Source organism: Doryrhamphus excisus, unplaced genomic scaffold (assembly GCF_037039965.1).
Source record: "Doryrhamphus excisus strain RoL-2023G ecotype Guam unplaced genomic scaffold, RoL_Dexc_Guam_v1.1 HiC_scaffold_24, whole genome shotgun sequence".
Taxonomy (NCBI): Eukaryota; Metazoa; Chordata; class Actinopteri; order Syngnathiformes; family Syngnathidae; genus Doryrhamphus; species Doryrhamphus excisus.
In genome coordinates this window covers 6,732,501-6,753,975 of record NW_027621862.1, presented here as the reverse complement: position 1 = coordinate 6,753,975, position 21,475 = coordinate 6,732,501, and the positions used below count along the sequence as shown (strand labels likewise).

Sequence of the window (21,475 nt, the reverse complement as noted above, 5' to 3'; positions counted from 1 at the left end):
GCGAGTAAGTCTGGTGCTAAAATGTCCCAAAATTCCAAGGGAAGTCCATCCTCCCCGGGGGACTTCCCTTTCTTAAAAGCCCTGATACATTTATTTAACTCTTCGTGACTAAAATCCTGTGTTAAAACCATGTTTTCATCAATTGTTTTTTCCATAAAATCAAGTGTTCTTGAGATGACCTCTGGGTTTGTATTTTTGATTTCATAGAGTTCTTGGTAGAAGAATTCTACCGTTTCATTTATCTCATTTTTTGTCTCCACCATGCGCCCGTCTTTATTTTTTAATTTAAAAATACCTCCTGCTTTGCTCATAATCTTTTTAAAGAAGTACTGGGTGCATTTTTCTCCTTCTTCAATTTCTTTTTCCTTACTCCTTAGAAGCACCCCTTTACTTTTAATTTCCGCTAAGGCAGCCATTTCATTTTTTACCTGTTTGATTTCTTCATTAAAATTCAGCCCTTTTTGTGTTAAGTTAAAATAACGTTGTAAACGTTTTTGCAGTCCCAGCATGCATCTCTTTTCTTTATTACATTTTTTTCACCCTGCTTTTTTAAAAAAGGTCCAGGTCCTTGCCTTCACCATTTCCCACCACTGTGCTCGTGACTCATGCAAGTCTTGAAGGGTCTGCCAGTCCCTGAACCACTCCCTGTACTGGTTGACCAAATCTTGATCTTCCAGCAGGGAGCAGTTCAGTTTCCACAGACCTCTTCCCACCGCTGCACCAGACGGGAGTGAAAGAGTGCAGGTGAGAACCAGGTGGTCAGAGAAGAAGACAGGGGTCAATCTAGCATCAGTAGGGGCCCAGTCCCGTGTGAATATATAATCTATGCGAGAGGCTCTGGTGCTGTCACCACTGAACCAGGTGAAGCCCTCCTCTCTGGGATGCATGGCTTTATAACAATCATGTAAGTTAAAATCCCTACTCATGTCCTGTAATAAAACTGATGTTTTATCTACTTTAAAATCTTCCCCCACCCCCTTTCTGTCTTTCCTACTTAAAATACAATTAAAATCCCCTCCCACTATAAAAGGTACCCGGCCTAGCATGTGGGACTGCAAGTTTTCTAGAAAATCATACCTTTCATTTTTGTCGTTAGAACCATAAATATTTAAGAGGTTAAAATCCTGTCCCATAAAAGTCAAATGTGTTAATAGTGCTCGCTCTTCCCTCACCACAGTGCTCCCCTTTACCGTGACATGTGGGTTTTTAATTAAAATGGCCACGCCATCATTTTTATTTTCATTTGACCCACTCCATAAGGATGTTTGTGGCCACATTTCTTCCCACTGCTTGTAGTTTGTTAAAAAGGGTAAACCACATTCTTGTAATAAAAACACATCTGACTTAAAAGTTTGAAGGAAGGATAAAACACTTTGAGCTCTAACTTTCGACTTCACACTTCTCACATTGATGGTAGAGAAGGTGAGAGTCATAAGTATGATTTTTTAGTTAAAAAAATAAATAAAACTTAAAAGAGCCTAAAAGTTAAATACTTGCTATAAAATGTATACTCTGACTATGAGATTTCTTGTGAGTGAGGCTCCTCCTTCACTCCAGTGGGTGAGGGTTGGAGGGGAAGAGCCTCCCTTCCCTGCCGACGTCTGGGTGTCGGTCGTTCCTGGAGTCTGCCATTAAAAGTTCGCTTCTCATGAGTGGTTGACTGCAAAACAATATTTAAAAAGGACAGTTCGTTTGGGGAGTCCGAGGGGAAGACTCGAGGCTCCTCCAGTGAAGAACTGTCAGAGAGAGACTCAGGCCTTCCCCGCTTCTCTGATAAAAGGGAGGAGTCAGACAGCTGTGAAGCGAGTCTTTTGCTTGATGGCCACTGGGTGGGATGGCTTCCTCTTCTGACTCTGGCGGCGGCAGGGTGACCACCAGGTGAGTGCACCCTTCACTTGCCAGCAGACCACTCTGAGTCATGGTTTCTGGGGCCTCTGTGAGCCCCTCCCTCTGTCCCGCCTCACCTGTTTCTCCTCCAATCACAGGTTTTGGCGGGAGATTTGAATTATTTTTGGTCTCAACAGCCATATTGGCCCCAGCATTCCTCTCCATTTCTCTTTTCTTTTCCAGCCTTTAGCTTGTTGGCAAAGGATTTCGGACAGTCTCTGAGGAGATGGTTTGAGTCTCCACAGAGGTTGCACTTACTGCCATTGATACATTGTTAAAAAGTATGTCCAATTTCTCTACATTTCCGACACACAGTCTGCTGACATGCCTCTGCCAGGTGCCCGTGCTCTCCACACTTGCGGCAGAGCTTGGGCTAACCCTGGTAGTGTATGTAGCCTCGGTTCTCTCCCAGGACTATCATTGATGGGAGATGTTTCAGACCCTGGAAGCCCTGAGGGTCCTGCCATTGCTGGATGGGGACCCTCCAGGCGCAGTTCCAGATGCCATCTTCATCTCTCACCTTCATAGCCTGGCCTTTAACCGTGCAATATCTTCCCAGCCAAAAGCAAATGTCGTCTGCGGTCACTGTCTCATTAAACATTCTAACAATAACGGTTTTAGCCGCATTGTCAGTCAGGTTTTCAACATTGAACACAGACAACTGGGATTTCACATCTTCATAACGAGTCCAAAATTCTCTCAAAGTTGCAGCAGACTGGAAACTTACGTCATAGCCTTTGTTGTAAGGCAGTGCCAAAATGCACTTGAGGTCGTCAGGTTTGAATTGAAGGATTTGTTGGATGATTTTTCTGGAAAAATCCAATCTGGACAGTCCCAGTGACTCACCCTCCATTTCCTTATATGTGAAACGCACACTGTGGTGCCTCCGCATACCAGCATAGCTGGCCGACATGGTGGAGGTACCACCAGGTGAAATTTTCCTGCTCAATGAGAGTTTTTAAATGAAACACCTTGCACTGCACAAAAGTGTAGAAAATTTCCTCCCCAATGTTGGCAGAATTCTATGCACCTGAAGCATACAATTCTCCACCCAAAGGAGGCAACCGCAGTCTTAGCCAAAAGGCCGAGAAGCGATGCCAGAGGGCGCTCGTAGGGGAGGAGGGCACTTCTGGCATGACAAGCTAAAGGACCGGTTGCACGCATGTTCGAATAAAATGTAGACAGAACAAACATAGCGTCAATTATCACCCTTATATCCATTCGCTTAGACAATAGAAAGTGTTTGAATGTGCTGAAGAAGAAATGTTCCCGTGACCCTGATCAGAGAGCCCCAGCAAGCCCCAGGTCCTGGAGGTGCCTGGTTCAAACACAGTTTGTACAACTGCCTCCCCCCAGTGTTGCACGACCATGTAGTAGGGGACCCCTGAAAGAGAATAAAAAGGAAGGGGCGTGAACTGCATATTCAGAGTGGAGCGGCATGCCACTGGGTATGTGGTTTCACTGTCCTCGCTGCGAGTAACTTTGAATATTGTTGTCTGTCTCTTCTGTATTTCTGCATTTAAGTGTTTTTTACAAGTGTCACAGGAGTTTGAACCTGACAACCCACTGACCCATGACGACCTCGCACGTCTACACGTGTCAGGTTTAACATATTGGCCTCTCATGTTACATGGTGTGACTAGGCACGTGGAGTCAGTACTCCAGTCTCCCAATTGAACGTCTGCAGCAACTGCACTAAGCCACTTGCTGCCGCTGCCTTTGCTCAGAATGAAGTCACACGAGTGCCACACAGACCGACTCCTTGAGACAACCAGAGTACATTCTCTGAATTTGGACACAGGTCCAGTGGCTGGGCTTGTTGCGGGCGACCTGATGAGACCACCACTTAGCATGTGCGAGAGACTCGTCCGGGCGAGACCGGTCCAATTCATACTTACCTGGCAGGGGAGATACCATGATCAAGAAGGTGGTTCACTCAGGGCGAGGCTCAGCCATTGCACCTGGGTTGAGCTGACCTCTGCGAATTCCCCAAATGTGGGAATCTCGACTGCATAATTTGTGATAGTGGGGGACTGCGTTCGCGCTCTCCCCTGATCCCGTGTTTAAAACAAGAGGCAGGTGCAGCGCCGTGCCGAGCTCCTTGGCTTGCGAGTGCAGCCGGACTCGAGCAAGAAACAACCAGCCCAGCACTACCAACGCTTGCTGGAAAGGTCTGCCCGTCCGCAGGAGACAACCAACCAACCAACCAACCAGCCGAGAGGCCGATCTGCTCTCAGTCAGGAAACCTCAATGTAAAACGGCAACCAGGCGGAGAAAGGGGCGTCGGCCAAGCACCTCCACTTTACCAGCACACCGGAACCACTGGCCACAGTGGACGAGGTGGCCGTCAGAAACAACCGTCCAACTTAAGCGGAAGCGGCTCAAATTGCTGTTGTCGCTCTCAGCGGCCTTCCCAGCCGCAGAGGCAACTGCTTCAGATCTTTATGTCCAAGGAAGGCAAGCAGCGACACCCAAGATGGAAGCCACAACATTGTGGTTCATGGTAAACCTACCCGCACAGGCCAGCTCCTGCACTTTGAGTCCCTTCGCCCACTGGAACCCGAGCCAGAAGCTGTCAGAAGCGCAAACAAGAGAGCAGAAAATACCGGGTCACTCACTCACCGAGGGGGCAGACGCACAAGTTACAGGCTCTGACCGCCTGTGGCTATCCCACGTGGGTTTTTTTTTCTTTTTTTGTCATATCCAACACACAAAGGGCCACCAAACCCGACCCTGAGAAGCCAAACGGAAGACGGAAAAGCCCCTTATGCCACTGGTTTGTGGAGGAAACTTGGAAGGCCTCCACCAGACAAGATCATTGTGTCAGATTACATCCAGCAGTTGATCAATGCGACACTCACAGGGCCCCGGGAAGCACGCACGAAACCTGAGAATCAGGAGCCGGTGGGAGACTGCAGGAGGCAAGGCTGACAAAAAGTGGCTGACACCCTCTGGAGACCGGCTGCTGCGAGGGAAGTGGGGTCCACGGAGTGCGCAGACACAGTGCCCCGCTACCACGAGCCATTTCCTCTGCAGAACTACTGCTCAGGGGGCACCAAACGGGAGCATGTTCTGTGCATTTCTTTCAGCACCATCCACAAGATGCACCCTGCTGTTGCTGTTTACACAAGAAGAAGTGCACCGTTCCTGGAAGCGCTGCAATACCAGGTCGATGCGTGGAGCGGATGGCGCAAGCCCCAATCGCAGCTCCCTGTTCCAAAAAGCAATTTAATATTTAGTCCCCTGTTGCGGGACGTATCAGATATTAAACTGATAAGAACAGATTTTTTTTTTTTTGAAACTGTTTATTGTCACTAATACAGAATTTCACCACATTTCATTATTTTTGAAAACTGCCCTTCAAAAAAGTAAAATACACAACACCACATTTAAACTAAAAGTGTTCAATTAACTTTTTGTTTTTGTTAAAAGCCAGTGCTGTGGGCAGTAAAAATGATTAAAATTTGTAATGAACATTTTAAAATATCATAAAAAGGAGCTTCAATGTCTTCTGTTGTACAGGAGCGCAGTGAGTCCTTATCAATAGTCTCTACATCCCACTCTCCCAGACAGCTAATCTCCAGGACACTGTCAGGGTACCCTCAGACCCTTATGCTTCTTCTCTTTCTCCTCCTTCTTCCTTCGTAGAGTCAGGCTGCCGCTGCCGAGACCTTTTCTGTGATGCTCCGGGTGCCACCTCCGGGTGGGCACAGACGACTCTTCTTTGTGGCTGTGTCCTTGGCCCGCCGCTTGCAGCTGCGAGGGTTGCTGCAGCCATTCGGATCACAGCCACGGGGGGGATCTGTCTGTGCCTCCTTACCAGCAAGTTGCGGGAGGTCCAGATGGCGTCTTTGATGGCGGCGAGGGCGAGCCACTGCTTCCCGAAGTCTTTGTAGGTTGACTTCTGGTGGCTCACCCCGTAGAGCACAAGCTGTTCATTTAGGACCTCCCTTGCTGGCAAGTCCGGGAAATTTAGGTCGCCGGCTGTCGCCCACAGGTCTACGGCAGCACTGCACTCCCAGAGGAGGTGCCTCACCGACTCCGGTGCGCCACATCCCGGTCGGGGGCAAGTTGGGTTCGCTGACATTCCTCGGGAGTGCATAACAGACCTGACTGGGAGGATCTCGTGGGCCACCATCCATGACAGGTCCCGAAGTCTGTTTGGGAGAGCAGGATGGTTCACATTGCGCCAAACCGATGTGGGCTCGCCGAATGCAAGCCCGCGCACTGGACTCACTGGGTCCCGCTCCTGCACGACAGAAATAACAGAGCGATGATTTTTTAAAATGTCTAATGTTTGTCTTTCCAAATTAAAATGTTTTAAAAAAGTCCTTATAAATATATATGCCGGTGGTAAGTTAAAAGCCACAGGTATCGTTAGATCTGTTGGAATCAGTTTGAGCTTTCTTAAGTAGGAGCCCATCCAGTATCGTACCAAGGCTTTGGTCTTGGGAGTACTGGATGAGCCCACTGCATTTTCCAGGTGCAATGCTGTATATCTTGCGCCTAAAAACAGTTTCAGATCTGGTATTGCTTTTCCACCTTTTTCTTTTGCCTTTTTGAGAGTATCTCTTCTCACTCTCTCCCACTTGGAGCCCCAAAGGAAATAAAAAATGGCTCGATCTAGTTCTAAAAGCACATGTCTTTTGGGGATAAAAACAGAGCTGATCAGTAAAAGCAAAGGTAAAATCACAGCTTTTATGATTAAAACCTTTCCCTCTAAAGTCAGTTGTCTTAGTCCCCAAAAGCCCAGTCTTTGTCTCACTTTCCCTACCACGTCTCCCCAGTTGGTTTCCCCTCCCCCGTCTTTGCCAAATTTAAATTCCCAGTATTTTTTGGTCAGTCTGTGTCACAGTCAGGGGAAGTCCTATTTCCTCTGTTGCCGTCCAGGGTCCGTAAAATTGGGCTTGGGTCTTATCCCTATTGAGTTTGGACCCAGAGGCCCGTCCAAACCAGTCAGTCAGGTCCAGTGTTCTGTTAACTGATAAAATATTTGTGCATAAAATGTTAAAATCGTCCATGTATAAAATGCATTTTGTCGTCAGTCCCCCCGGAATAGTCACCCCGTTGATCCATTTGTCCCTTCTCAAAATCTGTGCCAAGGGTTCTATACATAAAATATACAGGAGGGCAGATAACGGACATCCCTGACGGACGCCACAGTTGATTTTAACTGCTTTTGTCAGATTCCCGTTAACCACAAATTTGCTGGTAATATCCTGGTACAGCAGTCCCACCCACGCTACGAACCTTTCTGGAAAACCCACTTTTTGCAGTACCCTAAAAAGGTACTGGTGCGAGACCCGGTCAAAGGCTTTCTCAAAGTCTAAATTTAGTACTACTAGCCGAATATTTCTGTCTCTCGCAAGACAGATGGTGTCACGGATCAGCATGAGGCTGTCTGTGATCTTCCTCCCAGGGATGGCACAGGTTTGATCCGGGTTGATCAAGTCGTCTAAAACCATGGTCATACGTGTGGCTAAAAGTTTGCTAAAAAGTTTACAGTCACAGTTTAAAAGGGTAATCGGTCTCCAGTTTTTCAAGTCGGTCTTGTCTTTAGTTTTGTTGCTGATAAGAACAGATACTACACTTGATCTTAGCCAAAAGGCCGAGAAGCGATGCCAGAGGGCGCTCGTCGGGGGGAGGGCACTTCTGGCATGACAAGCTAAAGGACCGGTTGCACGCATGTTCGAATAAAATGTAGACGGAACAAACATAGCGTCAGTTATCACCCTTATATCCATTCGCTTAGACAATAGAAAGTGTTTGAATGTGCTGAAGAAGAAATGTTCCCGTGACCCTGATCAGAGACCCCCAGCGAGCCCCAGGTCCTGGAGGTGCCTGAAAGCGCCAACAGCGACCCTGCAGATGTTCACGTTAATCCTGCAAGAATGTGTCAAGAAAAGAACTCGGAAAAACAATTAAAGTAATTACTCTCACATACACACACATAGACAAATAAACACAGCTTGTACAACTGCCTCCCCCCAGTGTTGCACGACCATGTAGTAGGGGACCCCTGAAAGAGAATAAAAAGAGAGGGGCGTTAACTGCATATTCAGAGTGGAGCGGCATGCCACTGGGTATGTGGTTTCACTGTCCTCACTGCGACCAGGAGGAACCTCTTGTAGCAGAGGTTCGACCAACAGTTGTACCCTTCTCTCCAGCACCCTGGAATAGACTTTCCCAGGGAGGCTGAGGAGGCAACAAATGCCCAACCAAAGCGTCACAGACAGGATTCGAACCTGTGCGGGGAAACCCCAATGGATTTCAAGTCCAACGCCTTAACCTCTCGGCCACCGTGACTGCTTGGAAGAGACCAATGGGGGCAGGTGACCCCATTGTCCTAGAACCAAAATGTGAGGTTTGTGTGAGGGGCTACACAAGTCTTTCCACTTCTAGTTAAAAGCCAGGCACCTCACATCGTTTCCATAAAGTACCAAGGGATTGTCCTGTTGCCCTTGTATTTTGTGGGCAAAAAGGAGGTGTTTGCAAGTGGACCTCAGACCCTATCACTGGTCACCTGAACAGGGACTTGAATCCCGGACACTCAGATCAAAAGTCTAATGTTCAGGTGACTGGCTCAAACTTTGTCTTGTCTGACCACTCTTTTGTCCAGAAGATATTTGGCTAATGTGGTCTGATTTCTTAAACCTGCAAATGTCCAAATACACAAGGGTATTGTCTTTGTAGGGCACATTGACACACAGTTTGCCAATTGGGAACCACACAAGTGGTGTGCAAGAGTGGAGCGCAAACATGAATGAACACTGACACTGATGCACCCAGCGAACGTCCCTGGGTGGGCTCGAACCACCAGCCTCCCGGTTAACAGCCGAGCGCGCTGACCGATTGCGCCACAGAGACTCACACCCTGCCAACTTCTGTTCAGTTGAAGCCATATGCTATGCTTCCAGCATGCCCTTTGTTTTGGATGTGACTCGCACCTTCTGGTGTAACAATCAAACAACATTGCAAACCAGGACACCAGCTTTACTATTTGATGAACGCAAAGTATTTTTGGGTACAATCCAGGGGTCTTGTGCTCTCACGGAAATGGCTCTGTCCTTTTTCAACATGCGTTGAGACGAAATGTATTAAAATAGACACACTGCATTGGTCACTCAATCAGAATTTCTCAGTTTGCCAATTTCAGACTGCGTGACAAAGAATCAAGTCAAACTCCATCGACAGGATGGACAGGGGACAACAAAGCAGGGAAGATAAGGGATAGGGAGGAGAGGGGAAAGATGCGACCGCTTTTGTTGAGAGCCAGAGAAGAAGCTCTCCTCTCTGCAAGGTCAAGTACAGTATGCCAGAAGATTTGACCTTGTGAGTTGTCCTCATTCAACAAAGGCCTGGATAGCTCAGTTGGTAGAGCATCAGACTTTTAATATGAGGGTCCAGGGTTCAAGTCCCTGGTCAGGCGGGTGAAGGGAGGCCCCTTCCCTGAAATGTTACACCTACTTCCTTTATCCTCCTTCTGTGGTCAAGTACAGTATGCCAGAAGATTTCTGCTCCTTCATCCTCAACACCGAGAAGGCCAAGGAGATGGCCGTGCACACAAGGAATAACTTGTTTAAGTAAACCTTTTCGACCTAGCACCTTTGCGATCTTCCAAGACTGTTGATAAATGCCATTGTCAATAATTAAATTGAAGATATGGCATATGGGCTCCTGAATCAACTTTGCTGCCGCCCTCAGTAACCTACCATCCAAATTATCAATACCACATGGCTCATCGCTTTTAATGGAATGCAACAGTTTTCCTACCTCATCTACACTTATCCTCTTAAATTGAAAACTACACAGTTTATCCTACACAATATTGTTCTTTATCTGACAGTCTACCATCAACATCTATCATCTGATCTCTAATCAAATTTATTTTATTAATAAAAAGATATTGCTGCTCCCAGTCAGGTAACTGACATTTGGACAGGTTTTGAGTGGAGATGGGATTTGTCTTGGTCCTCGGCCGAACGGTTAGGGTCATTCATAAGCGCTATCTGCCAACTGCTGTCATTCTGAAGCGACTGACGACATAAATACGAATAAAACCCGTCAATAAAGGATAGACTTGAGTTTCTGGTAAGTACTACACAAGAAGATAAGGTGCTCAACTGGAGAAGGGAGTGTGGACTGGGTTTAGGGTTAGACCAATACTGTATTTGGCATAGAAATTGGGGCTCAGATTAGTGTTTGGTACTTGGGAACAATAAATCAAGGTCTGGGTTTCTTCACTATTACATGACAAGAGACTAGTCGAGAGAACGTAGCCAGGATTAGGTTTGGGGTATTTGTCTGATGCTGAGGGACAGATCCTGGACTCATTTCCGATCCCAACATCTCTTCTACAAAAAAGCACTTGACTTCTTGGAGAATGCGGGCATCGATCCCACTCCCTCTCGCATGCAAAGCGAGCGCTCTACCATTTGAGCTAATTCCCCTGCCATCACAGCGTTGACAGAGAAGGTTCAGTCTCATAACTATTTTGGTTCCTTTGCTGGAGTACGTCAATTCCGCAGCTGACCGAGTTTCTCAGGGAACACAAGGAGCGAGAGGTTCAGTCATCACTGGGAACTTTGGAAGTGTAGTCACCTTAAGTCAGGTGTGCTTTGGTGAACTTCAGAGGCATCATGACCAGTCTGCTTCAAAACATTATCTGAAATCCTGTGGCAGGTTTCTGGCATTGATTCTTAATTCAGTTGCCATCCCTGATAGATGGTAATGGTAATGATAATCATGCCCGCGTGGCAGGCGAGTCTCTTTGCTTGTCTGACGTCTGTGTCGCATCCTGATTGGCTGGCAGCAAATGTCAACAACATGAGCGCGGCCCCCGCTTGGCAAGTGAGAATTCTACCACTGAACCACCAATGCCACGTGGGGACACACTGTAAGAGAAAAAAAATCAACTGTCAAGTGGATGAGCCTCTGCAAAGTGGCGCTGAATGACAAAACATCACAACACACGCACGGGATGCCAGGGGAGGCCGAGTACTAACAGAGCTGAGCGAGAGGGCATAAGAAAAAAATTAGTGACCTTGTGGTGGTTACCCGACAGCACCAAGGATATGGTGCACGTCTGATGCGCAATGCATGCCAGGTGATGTTGATCTAGCGAGCAGACATTCTTGTGGGGGACAAGCTCAACTGAAGGAATGTTAAGAGAACTGACCAGTCCGCTATCAATGAAGTTCTCATCCGCACCAGACTCAATTAATGCTGTGGTAGGAGAAGCTTCTCCCGCCCAGGATATCGTACCTTCCACCTGAAGTCGGCCCACCAAAGCGGATGACGCAGCCGGTGTGGTTGGAGCGGGCAGTGCCAGCAGCTGGGGAATATCCCTGGCGGAGGAAGAGCGTTGGCGTGCTGGGCGAACTGGACAGCGGGAAATTGTGTATAGGACTCCCACAGTACAGGCACAGCCACAGGCGTAGACGGTGACTCCTCTCCGCTGACGAAAGGCGACTGGCTCCCAGTTGCATGGGGACGACACTCCCGATGTCGTCAGATGGCGCTCCACTGCTGGAGCAGGGAGGGAGGAGTGGTGCCAAAAGAGCCCCGGGAGGTGGGATTTGGAGCCGACGTGTGGGTCGGAGCGGCTCCGCCCGATACGCGTTTCCTAGCGCCTCGTCATTCCAGCAGCTCTCTGGCGCTATCCCGGTTAGCTCAGTTGCTTAGCGTGTGGTGCTAATAACGCCAAGGTCATGGGTTCAACCCCCAGTACTGGCCACTCTTCTTTATGTGCTCCAGGAACAACAAAACGGCGACAACCCACTGGCCCCCATATCCAACATCACACCACCCACCCACCTGTGAAACACATTCGACAAGGCCGCTGAAAACAGCATGTCAAAAGCAGAGTGGCAACAAACCTCTCGGCCACCGAGACTGCAAGAAGCAGATCAATGGGGACAGTGGACCCCATTATCTCTCTACCCAAAATTCAGACCACCAGTGTAGAGAATGCGGACCGCGAAAGGACAACACCCCGGCCCTCATAACCAACAGTACCAACAAATGCCCAACCAAAGCGTCACAGACAGGATTTGAACCTGTGGCAAAGACCAATGGGGGCAGGGGACCCCATTGTCCTAGAACCAAAATTTTGCTGATGTCAAGGATCAACTGGCAACATGTGCATGGGAGGAAGACGCATGGTTTGTGTGAGGGGCTACACAAGTCTTTCCACTTCTAGTTAAAAGGCACCTCACATCGTTTCCATGAAGTACCAAGGGATTGTCCTGTTGCCCTTGTATTCCCTTGTATTGTCCTTGTATTCCATCCATTTACTAACCAGGCCCGCCCCTGCTTAGCTTCTGAGATCGGACGTTTTCAGGGTCAATCAAGGGGGGCGAAGCCCACATCAGGAGGTTTGCCACCTGTTAGCAGGGTGCCCCACCATCTGAACAGGTGCTCTTTAAATGAGTTTAACAACACCAAAACTGATTTTCTTCTAAACACCACTCTCGACATAACAAATTTTCTACGGACAAAGTCAATGTTCCAATCCCCAAAAGGTGAAAAAATATCCTTTACAACTGTTCACCCAGCTCTCTCCATCGACTCTCCCATCATCTTTGTCCTCTCTTTGGAGGGAGAAGAGAGGAGGTCTGGATTGAATCGGAGAGGCATTTTACACAAATCAATCCATGAACCAGGAACTGCCACAGCAAAAGGCCTCAAAGCGGCCCACGCCTGTAAGGCTTCCCTTACAAAGTTCGGGAGGACCCCGAGCACTGGGCTGGGGGGCAACAGACAAAGATTAAACACACCAAAATTATTTAATACACCCAGATCCTTCAGGAAAAACTCCTTCCAGGGAGCCCGACAATCTGGATCCAGAAATTTTCTGAGCACGTTTAGTCTCAGTGCCTGTTTCTTCAAGACTAAATCAATTAAATTCAGACCTCCCTTATCAATATCGTGCGGCTCCTTTTGAGTGTCCTCTGTTGTCAGTGAACCTCACAAGGTCACAGTTTTTTTTTTCCTGATCAGGGCACCGTTTTAGGTTGGGTGGATGAGTGATCGAAGGCGCCAGATTAAGGTTCCTTACGTTCAGGAGGCTCTGGTTGAAATCCCACAGCTGGCATTTTCCTGGTCAGCTCCGTTATCCACGACTGGAATGATTTGGCAGCAAAAGACCGTCAGATTGTACAAGACACCTGAACACCTTGAGAAGAAAATTAAGAAAGGTTTTGTTCTAATGAGAAGGGTTTGTTTAACCGGACTGGTTGTTGCAACCGCAACCCGACTCGAGGTTCAACGTGGCATTGTGACATACAAAAGAGGAAGCCCCCGTCGGGGAATCAAACCCCGGTCTTCCACGTGACAGGCGGAGATACTGTCCACTATACTAACAAGGACTGCTGCTGAGATGATGTGGTGTCGATTGGCCAAAGGGGAATTCAGAACAGGCTCGTGGCCCATGACCGTTTTCATGGCAGCTGGAGACTTTAACCACTGAAATCCATCCCGCTTATCCCCATCAACGGACTGTATTCCCCACCCGTTACCAGCATGGGGACATTCCAACCCAAGATGGGAACACACTGGACCAGGGACACAGCAACATAGTAGGTGGCACAGACACAGCTTCACATTGCCCCCACTTTTAGACTCGACTGAAAAAGGACTCTCTTGCTTGGTGCTAACATGATGACCATTAGCATGTTAGCATTTAAGCTAATTTACTCATGCTAGTTTTTTTTTTACCCCGGACACAGTATCTTTGAGAGGAGGCTGCGGTCCATCAGGACCAAAACCTCACGCCACAAGAACAGTTTCTTCCCGTCTGCTGTCAGCCTCATCAACAAGGCCCGGAACCCCCCTGACACTGTCCACACCCCACCTCTGCCTCACCCTGCCACTTTGACACTTTATATGCGTTAAATTAACGCTCAGTTTGGACTCTTAGGAAAAACAATCAGACTGCACTTCCGGAATAACAAATAAAAAACAGACTGCGTACATATATTTATACTGCATTCTGTATATTTTGTATTTTAATTTTTTAATCGATGTGTCTGCACCTACTTCACCAAAACAAATCCCCAGTCGAGGTCAGCAGGCCCCGTCTCCACTGTAAACAGTGTGGACTGGGCACTGCTTCCCTTTTCAGAGGCGCCGGACGGTTTGCCAGAACCCCTTCGAGGCCGACCGAAAGTCGTGCTCCATGGCCTCACCGAATTCCTCCCACACCCGAGTTTTTGCCTGGACAAGCGCCGAAGCCGCGAACCGTTTGGCCTGACAGTACCTGTCAGCTGCTTCCGGAGTCCCACAAGCCATCAATGCTGGATAGGACTCCTTCTTCAGCTTGACGGCGGCCCTGACCTCTGGTGTCCACCATCGGGTTCGGGGCCTGCCGCCACGACTGGCACCGACCGCCTTGCGGCCGCAGCTCCGGTCAGCCGCCTCAGCAATGGAGGCACGGAATATGGCCCATTCGGACTCAATATCCCGGTCCTCCCCCGGGATGCAGGTGAAGCTCTGCCAGAGGTGAGAGTTGAAGACTCGACGAACGGGAGACTCTGCCAGACGTTCCCAGCACACCCTCACTACTCGTTTGGGTCTACCAGGTCTGTCCAGCATCCTCCCCCGCCATCTAACCCAACTCATCACCGGGTGGTGATCAGTTGACAGCTCAGCCCCTCTCTTCACCCGCCTGTCCAGAACATGCGGACGCAGGTCTGATGACATGACTACAATGTCGATCATAGACCTGCAGCCTAGGGTATCCTGGTGCCAAGTGCACTTATGGACATCCCTATGTTCGAACATGGTGTTAGTTATGGACAAACTGTGGTTCGCACAGAAGTCCAATAACATCACACCTCCCGGGTTCAGATCAGGGAGGCCGTTCCTCCCAATCACGGCCCTCCAGGTCACACTGTCATTGCCCATATGGGCGTTGAAGTCTCCCAGTAGAACAACAGAGTCACCAGGACTCCAAAAAGACCGGGTACTCCGAACTGCCATTTGGCGCGTACGCACACATGACAGTTAGGACCTTTTCCCCAGCCCGAAGGCGTAGAGAAATTACCCTCTCGTTCACCGGGGCTGACTCCAACACAGAGGCACCAAGCCGGGGGTCTATTGATAAGCCTACACCAGCTCGCTGCCTCTCCCCTGCAGCAACTCCAGAGTGGAACAAGGTCCAGTCCCTCTTTGGGTCATGACCGAAAGAAGGACATCTCGGATACAGGCGGCTGAAATGAGTTTCCTCCGTAGGGTAGCTGGACTCACCCTAAGAGATAGGGTGAGGAGCTCAGTCATCCGGGAGGGCTCAGAGTAGAGCCGCTTCTCCTTCACATCGAGAGGAGTCAGTTGAGGTGGCTCGGGCATCTAGTCCGGATGCCTCCCGGACGCCTCCCTGGTGAGGTGTTCCGGGCATACCCAGCCGGGAAAAGGCCCCGGGGCAGACCTAGGACACGCTGGAGGGATTATGTCTCACAGCTGGCCTGGGAACACCTTGGTGTCCTCCCGGTGGAGCTGGAGGAGGTGGCCGGGGACCGGGAAATCTGGGCTTCCCTACTAAGACTGCTGCCCCCCGCAACCTGGACCTGGATAAGCGGAGGAAAATGGATGGATGGATGGACTTGTATACTAAAATGAGATGGAGATAATTGCAATATTTGTCGGAATAGTTCTGGAACAAATGGTGGAAGGAGTATCTGACCAACATTGCTCTGAGACAAAGAGGGCATACGCCAAGAAGAAACATGCAAGTTGGAGATGTGGTGATCGTCAAAGAGGAGGAGGTTCCCCGAAACGAACGGAAACTGGCTGGGATTCTTCAAGTCCATAAGAGTGACAATGGACAAGTGAGGACAGTTGCGGTGTTTCACGATGCTTCAATGACCCGCAATGGCGTGTGAATGCACTCAAGAGCAATAAATGCATCGAGAACAGCAGTAAAGGAAGCGTGAACTCTTTACTGGACCAGGTCAGCTAAGTAACAAAGACAATACATCTGCAAGCTCTTCAAAGGACACGTAAAGAGCAAAGCCATAGCAGAGGATGGTTTCGATCCATCGACCTCTGGGTTATGGGCCCAGCACGCTACCGCTGCGCCACTCTGCTGTCGACATGTGTACAAGTACCCTACTTTGTGCGCCTCCTTTTGAGTGTCCTCTGTTGTCAGTGAACCTCACAAGGTCAGTTTTTTTTTTCCTGATCAGGGCACCGTTTTAGGTTGGGTGGATGAGTGATCGAAGGCGCCAGATTAAGGTTCCTTACGCTCAGGAGGCTCTGGTTGAAATCCCACAGCTGGCATTTTCCTGGTCAGCTCCGTTATCCACGACTGGAATGATTTGGCAGCAAAAGACCGTCAGATTGTACAAGACACCTGAACACCTTGAGAAGAAGATTAAGAAAGGTTTTGTTCTAATGAGAAGGGTTTGTTTAACCGGACTGGTTGTTGCAACCGCAACCCGACTTGAGGTTCAACGTGACATTGTGACATACAAAAGAGGAACTCCCCGTCGGGGAATCAAACCCCGGTCTTCCACGTGACAGGCGGAGATACTGTCCACTATACTAACGAGGACTGCTGCTGAGCTGATGTGATGTCGATTGGCCAAAGGGGAATTCAGAACAGGCTCGTGGCCCATGACCGTTTTCATGGTAGCTGGAGACTTTAACCACTGAAATCCATCCCGCTTATCCTCATCAACGGACTGTATTCCCCACCCGTTACCAGCATGGGGACATTCCAACCCAAGATGGGAACACACTGGACCAGGGACACAGCAACATAGCAGGTGGCACAGACACAGCTTCACATTGCCCCCACTTTTAGACTCGACTGAAAAAGGACTCTCTTGCTTGGTGCTAACATGATGACCATTAGCATGTTAGCATTTAAGCTAATTTACTCATGTCTCAAGGCAAATAGACACATGGCATGATGTGGGGACACTATGGGACTGCCTTAACACTTTTGGACCTTGAGGCTGTCCAGCTCTGCCAGAGGTGAGAGTTGAAGACTCGACGAACGGGAGACTCTGCCAGACGTTCCCAGCACACCCTCACTACTCATTTGGGTCTACCAGGTCTGTATCACCAAAAGAGCTGACCCGCCCAATGTGGGGCTCGAACCCACGACCCTGAGATTAAGAGTCTCATGCTCTCCCCACTCAGCTAACCGGCTAACCGGGCCTTTCTTGGCCAAGATATCACTTTTTAAATTTTTTTTTAATTGATGTGGTCTTCTTGATGTTTGAACAATTCCACAGCCAACCTAGTTTCTCAGGGAACAAAGGAGCGAGAGGTTCAGTCATAGCTGAGAACTTTGGAAGTGTAGTCATCTTAACCCTCCTGTTATGTTCATTTGTCAGGAACAGCCATGATGTTCCCGGGTCAGTTTGCATGCTTATTTATCTGAAAGATGTCCAAAACCAAAAAAAATCCCCACAAGCATTGTTAGTTGTTCACTACTAACTCCATTACTAACTATTCTATCAATGTTTAGTGCAATGGTGTACCTTACCTCTCACAGGTAATGGTTTAATTAATTTTAACAGCTGGGATAGGCTCCAGCATTCCCCGCGACCCGCGTGAGGAAAAAGCGGTAGAAAATGAAAGAATGAATGATTAATTAATTTAATTAATCAGAGGCATCATGACCAGTCTGCATCAAAACATTATCTGAAATCCTGTGGCAGGTTTCTGGCATTGATTCCTAATTCAGTTGCCATCCCTGATAGATGGTAATGGTAATCATGCCCGCGTGGCAGGCGAGTCTCTTTGCTTGTCTGACGTCTGTGTCGCATCCTGATTGTCGCATCCTGAATGACAACACATCACAATGTCATACTCTTTGGATTCAAGCACCTTCTGGCGTAATGGGATCCACAACAATCATGTCAGCTGTGGATGCAATGTCAATTCGTTCTTGAAGGGCAAGTGACAAAAAGAAGTACATGGTTCAGAAATCAGCTGCCAAAGTTTCACTGACCAAGCACCCAGGCACTGCTGGGATTTGAACCCAGGATCTCCTGTTTACGAGACAGGCACTTTGACCAGCTTAGCCACAGCGCCAGCAGTGCATCTGGCACCAACGCAAAAACAGTTCGCCAATGGGGAAAAATGTTCATACAAGGGAGGGAGTCCAAAGTCCAACACATGCGTGAATTGAGAGTCCCTGGGTGGGCTCGAACCACCAACCTCTCAGTTCACAGCCAAACATGCTGACTAATTGCGCGACAGAGACTACAACAGCATGACTGCAGTCAGGTTTCACTAAGTGCTGTCCACCTTAACTCTCGGGTGGTCCGGTCTGTTACGTTTCAGGTGTCATTCTGAATTCTAGCAAGCAGCCATTCTTGTGGGGGACAAGCTCAACAGTAGGAATGTTAAGAGAACTGACCAGTCCGCTATCAATGAAGTTCTCGTCCGCCCCAGAGTCAATTAATGCTGTGGTAGGAGAAGCTTCTCCCGCCCAGGATATCGTACCTTCCACCTGAAGTCGGCCCACCAAAGCGGATGACGCAGCCGGTGTGGTTGGAGCGGGCAGTGCCAGCAGCTGGGAAATGTCCCTGGTGGAGGAAGAGCGTTGGCGTGCTTGGCGAACTGGACAGCGGGAAATTGTGTGTAGGACTCCCACAGTACAGGCACAGCCACAGGCGTAGACGGTGACTCCTCTCCGCTGACGAAAGGCGACTGGCTCCCAGTTGCATGGGGACGACACTCCCAATGTCGTCAGCCGGCTCTCCGCTGCTGGAGCAGGGAGAGAGGAGTGGTGCCGGAAGAGCCCCAGGAGGTGGGATTTGGAGCCGACGTGTGGGTCGGAGAGGTGCCGCCCGATACGCGTTTCGTAGTGCCTTGTCATTCCAGCAGCTCTTTGCTGCTATCCCGGTTAGCTCAGTTGGTCAGCCTGGGGATGCTAATAACGCCAAGGTCATGGGTTCGCCCCCTCGTACTGGCCACTCTTCTTTATGTGCTCCAGGAACAACAAAACGGCGACAACCCACTTGCCCCCATATCCAACATCACACCACCCACCTGTGAAACACCCTCGACAAGGCCGCTGAAAACAGCATGTCAAAAGCAGAGTGGCAACAAACCTCTCGGCCACCGAGACTGCAAGAAGCAGATCAATGGGGACAGTGGACCCCATTATCCTCTACCCAAAATTTAGACCACCATTGTAGAGAACGCGGGCCGCGAAAGGACAACACCCCAGCCCTCATAACCAACAGTACTCCACCACAAGGTAAACAGCATGGCCAACCAAAGCGTCACAACCCCATTGGATTTCAAGTCCAACGCCTTAACCTCTCGGCCACCGTGACTGCTTGGAAAAGACCAATGGGGGCAGGTGACCCCATTGTCCTAGAACCAAAATGTTGCTGATGTCAAGGATCAGCTGGCAACATGTGCATGGGAGGAAGACACATGGTTTGTGTGAGGGGCTACACAAGTCTTTCTTAAATTTCTTAAACCTGCAAATGTCCAAATACACAAGGGTATTGTCTTTGTAGGGCGCATTGACACACAGTTTGCCAATTGGGAACCACACAAGTGCAAGAGTGGAGTGCAAACACGAATGAACAGTGACACTGATGCACCCTGAGAATGTCCCTGGGTGGGCTCGAACCACCAGCCTCCCGGTTAACAGCCGAGCGCGCTGACCGATTGCGTCACAGAGACTCACACCCTGCCGACTTCTGTTCACATACTAACGCATGCTATGCTTCCAGCATGCCCTTTGTTTTGGATGGGACTCGCACCTTCTGGTGTAACAATCAAGGCATTGCAAACCAGGACACCAGCTTTACTCTTTGATGAACGCAAAAGAAGAAGGGAAGATAAGGGATAGGGAGGAGAGGGGAAAGATGCGAGCGCCTTTGTTGAGAGCCAGAGAAGAAGCTCTCCTCTCTGCAAGGTCAAGTACAGTATGCCAGAAGATTTTACGTTGTGAGTTGTCCTGAGTGAACAAAGGCCTGGATAACTCAGTTGGTAGAGCATCAGACTTTTAATCTGAGGGTCCAGGGTTCAAGTCCCTGTTCAGGCGGTGAAGGTAGGCCCCTTCCCTGAAATGTTAAACCTACTTCCTTTATCCTCCTTCTGTGGTCAAGTACAGTATGCCAGAAGATTTCTGCTCCTTCATCCTCAAAACCGAGAAGGCCAAGGAGATGACCGTGCACACAAGGAATAACGTGTTTAAGTAAGCCTTTTCGACCAAGCAACATTGCGATCTTCCAGGACTGTGGGTAAACGCCATTCTCAATAATTAAATTGAAGATACAGTACGAGACAGGCACTTTGACCAGCTTAGCCACAGCGCCAGCTGTGCATCTGGCACCAACACAAAAACTGTTCGCCAATGGGGAAAAATGTTCATACAAGGGAGGGAGTCCAAAGTCCAACACATGTGAATTGAGAGTCCCTGGGTGGGCTCGAACCACCAACCTCTCAGTTAGCAGCCAAACGCGCTGACCAATTGCGTGACAGAGACAACAACAGCACACAAGGAATAACTTGTTTAAGTAAACCTTTTCGACCTAGCACCTTTGCGATCTTCCGGGACTGTGGGTAAACACCATTGTCAATAATTAAATTGAAGATATGGCATATGGGCTCCTGAATCAACTTTGCTGCCGCCCTCAGTAACCTCCCAACCAAATTATAAATACCACATGGCTCAACGCTTTTAATGGAATGCAACAGTTTTCCTACCTCATCTACACTTACCCTCTTAAATTGAAAACTACGCAGTTTATCCTACATTGTCTTGTTCTTTATAATAGAATCTGACAGTCTACCCTCAACATCTATCATCTGATCTCTAATCAAATTTACTTTATTGATAAAAAATTGAGAAATATTTGCCAATTTGGACAATTGTCAATCTGCCCCCACTTTGGACACATCGTCGTGTTTCATTGTTTGGCAACTGCTTTGTGACTTCGCCTGTCCCCTTAAAAACCCCTTCCTTCAGGTTTCCATAGTGTCGTGGTTGTCACGTTTGCCGAACACGCAAAAGGTCCCTAGTTAATTTCACAGCCAACCAAGTTAGGAATTGTGGTCATACAAGAAGGGGGTTTGTTTTTTTGTATTTCGAATAAAATGTTTTCTGCATTTTGAACAATTTTCCACAGGAAAGACATCTTTCAGATGTATCAACAAAAGAGCTGAACTGCCCAATGTGGGGCTCGAACCCAAGACCCTGAGAGTAAGAGTCTCATGCGCTACCAACTGAGCCAAACAGGCCTTTTTCAGCTGCAGATATAATTTTTTGTTTTTCTTTTTTATCGATGTGGCCACCTTGATGTTTGATCAATTCCACAGACAACCTTGTTTCTCAGGGAACAGAAGGAGCGAGACTTTCAGTCATCAGTAGTTCTACAAACTCCGACTCAGGCCACATCTTTGTACCCGACATTTCCAATTTATGATGATGATTTTAGGATTTATGATCACTCTGCAACTGCCTCTGAACAGACACCCATGTCCACCCTCTCTTGGGGAACATTTGACTCGACTCAATTAAATGACACACTCAAACCAAAATTCTAGAATCCTCCCAACCCCGTTGGCACATCATGTCCCCACCCCGAGGTTATCAAACTCGCTCCCAAGG

At 48.6% G+C, this 21,475-nt stretch overlaps 8 non-coding genes and 1 pseudogene across 8 annotated transcripts; 2 read left to right on the top strand and 7 right to left on the bottom strand.

Annotated features, from left to right (window-relative positions):
* The first annotated feature begins 3,777 nt into the window (after positions 1 to 3,777).
* Positions 3,778 to 3,941, top strand: LOC131126850 (U1 spliceosomal RNA). Its single transcript, XR_009129368.2, has one exon. It is a non-coding gene; the product is annotated as a U1 spliceosomal RNA (small nuclear RNA).
* A 1,077-nt stretch (positions 3,942 to 5,018) lies between these two features.
* On the bottom strand, positions 5,019 to 5,192 carry LOC131126968 (U2 spliceosomal RNA; annotated as a pseudogene).
* A 2,120-nt stretch (positions 5,193 to 7,312) lies between these two features.
* Positions 7,313 to 7,507, bottom strand: LOC144897005 (U2 spliceosomal RNA). The gene has a single exon (XR_013626585.1). It is a non-coding gene; the product is annotated as a U2 spliceosomal RNA (small nuclear RNA).
* Positions 7,508 to 8,111: 604 nt separating this feature from the next.
* On the bottom strand, positions 8,112 to 8,193 carry trnas-uga (transfer RNA serine (anticodon UGA)). Its single transcript has one exon. It is a non-coding gene; the product is annotated as a tRNA-Ser (tRNA).
* Positions 8,194 to 8,680: 487 nt separating this feature from the next.
* Positions 8,681 to 8,754, bottom strand: trnan-guu (transfer RNA asparagine (anticodon GUU)). Its single transcript has one exon. It is a non-coding gene; the product is annotated as a tRNA-Asn (tRNA).
* Positions 8,755 to 10,264: 1,510 nt separating this feature from the next.
* Positions 10,265 to 10,337, bottom strand: trnaa-ugc (transfer RNA alanine (anticodon UGC)). Its single transcript has one exon. It is a non-coding gene; the product is annotated as a tRNA-Ala (tRNA).
* Positions 10,338 to 17,857: 7,520 nt separating this feature from the next.
* Positions 17,858 to 17,931, bottom strand: trnat-cgu (transfer RNA threonine (anticodon CGU)). Its single transcript has one exon. It is a non-coding gene; the product is annotated as a tRNA-Thr (tRNA).
* A 1,537-nt stretch (positions 17,932 to 19,468) lies between these two features.
* Positions 19,469 to 19,542, bottom strand: trnan-guu (transfer RNA asparagine (anticodon GUU)). Its single transcript has one exon. It is a non-coding gene; the product is annotated as a tRNA-Asn (tRNA).
* Positions 19,543 to 19,833: 291 nt separating this feature from the next.
* trnak-uuu (transfer RNA lysine (anticodon UUU)) lies at positions 19,834 to 19,906 on the top strand. The gene has a single exon. It is a non-coding gene; the product is annotated as a tRNA-Lys (tRNA).
* Positions 19,907 to 21,475: the final 1,569 nt, after the last annotated feature.